The sequence below is a fragment of the Triticum aestivum genome, chromosome 2A, assembly GCF_018294505.1.
Source record: "Triticum aestivum cultivar Chinese Spring chromosome 2A, IWGSC CS RefSeq v2.1, whole genome shotgun sequence".
Classification (NCBI taxonomy): domain Eukaryota; kingdom Viridiplantae; phylum Streptophyta; class Magnoliopsida; order Poales; family Poaceae; genus Triticum; species Triticum aestivum.
The window spans coordinates 659,280,320-659,282,225 of record NC_057797.1 but is presented as its reverse complement, the minus strand read 5'-3'; the positions used below and the strand labels follow the sequence as shown (position 1 = coordinate 659,282,225).

Below are 1,906 nucleotides of genomic sequence, written 5' to 3'. Positions count from 1 at the left end.
ACAGCTAAATGCCTAAAGCAGATGGTTCTCAATACAAAATGCAGGCAACGGTGCAAATATGATCTAATTCAGGCAAGCAGTCAGAAGATTTCCGTAGCAAATTGTACAAGTAGGAGGAAGAAACAAATAAAATGTAAATAAAGAATAGCTTACCTTCAGTACATGATTTTTCCTAAGAAGGAAGGCGAGATGAACACAATATGTATACTCAGTAGCCCGGCCTGATGAGTTAAAAACCTAACAAAAACAGCAGAAAAACACATTGGAGTCGCAAATCATCTATTGTAGGCCATGAATCCAACATTTGAATGATCTGTCGAGGATAATGACAATAACAGAAACAACATACATTAGAATCGCACACCAGAAACTGATACACAGGGCTAATTAGTTTACCCAATCCAATACACTCAAGTAATTGTAAAAAATCCTACTTGTCACATAGTAGATTCATACAACAAACTTCAGAATTTAGCACATCTCTGAAATCAGGACAAAGTCTCATAACCTAAAATCGTTTCAGTCTCATTATTCATGGATGAACACTTCTATAGCATTGACGATCAATATAATATTGAGTACCTGTCAGATAGTAGTGTCGTAGAACAAATGGTTGTCGTCTTTCCAATCACACGTATGAGTAAATTGCTTGAGAGATACAGTATATTGCTTGCTCTGAAACAAAAGGGAAACCATATAGCATACAGTCAGTTGCTTTATCTGAAACACAAGGGAAACCAAAAAGAAATCAATCTGAAAGCTTTACTGCTTGAATAATCTTGAGAACATGAGGAGCCTTTAGTGTGAAGATCCTTCACAAGGGCCACTGAAACATACAAAGATCATCAGCGCATCTAGTACCGGCGCAAAACATTCTCATATGAAATACTCTAAATCTTACATGCTGTATTTCTTCAATACAGTAATTGGTCCACTTATCAACATCAATTGTATCGAATTGGTACTTCAGATCCGGTAGATTTTCCTCATTGACTGTACTTGCTAATGCTTGAACAGGCAATGATGCAATACTGTAAGAAACCAAATGTGAGTACACCACAAATAATTATCGGTACTTGACAAATTAGCACATGTTACAGTCTTATCTTGCAGCTGCCTTAAGTATTCCAAATTTTGAACAAACAGACCTAGCTCTAAGAATTCAAAATAAAATTAAAACATCATGGAGTTAGAAAATCTTAATAGGTAGTGATGAATATAGTTCATACCTGATCAAAGTTCGCCGGCTTGGTGACTCTTCTTCAACGTGGCAGCGGCGGGTGGCGGCAGCGGTGGCCCGTGCTCACATCTGTGGGTCAGCAGAGGAGAGTGGCAGGCGGCCACGGCGGCCCGCGCTTGTGTTAGTGGGGCGGTAGAAGTGAAGTGGATGGCGGCCACGGAGACCCTCGCTGGCATCCGTGGGCAAGCAGAGGAGAACAGTAGGCGGCGACGGCGGCCCATGCCCGCGTCCATGGGGCAGCAGAGGAGAGCAGTAGGCGGCGACGGCGGCCCATGCTCGCGTCCATGGGGCAGTAGAGTAGGAGCAGATGGCGGCGACTGAAATCCGCGCTCGTGGGGCAGTAGAAGAGGAGCGGATGGCGGCGACTGAAATCCGCGCTCGTGGAGCAGTAGAAGAGGAGCGGGCAGCGGCGACGGCGATCCGCGCTCGCGCCCATCTGGCAGCAGAGGAGGAGCGGCGGGCAGCGGGTGGAGGCGTGGTGCGGCGGAGGCGGCGGAGGCTGGGCGGTTGGGGAGGTGCGGGGGCGAGGCTGCGGGAGCGGCGTGGAGGCGGCGGAGGCTAGGCGGTTGGGGAGGCGCGGGGGCGAGGCTGCGGGAGCGGCGTGGCGAGGGTCGTGGGATTCGCTTCCGTTAGCGTGGCCTAATCCCGTGGCTTGTTGTGTTAAAC

The 1,906-nt window shown here is 47.7% G+C and overlaps 1 long non-coding RNA gene across 1 annotated transcript; it reads right to left on the bottom strand.

The window, feature by feature from the left end:
- Positions 1-577: 577 nt before the first annotated feature.
- LOC123185825 (uncharacterized) lies at positions 578-1,281 on the bottom strand. Its single transcript, XR_006493503.1, has 4 exons — positions 1,230-1,281; positions 902-1,031; positions 767-826; positions 578-675 (listed from the first exon to the last, which is right to left on the bottom strand). It is a non-coding gene; the product is annotated as an uncharacterized lncRNA (long non-coding RNA).
- Between the last annotated feature and the right edge of the window lie 625 nt (positions 1,282-1,906).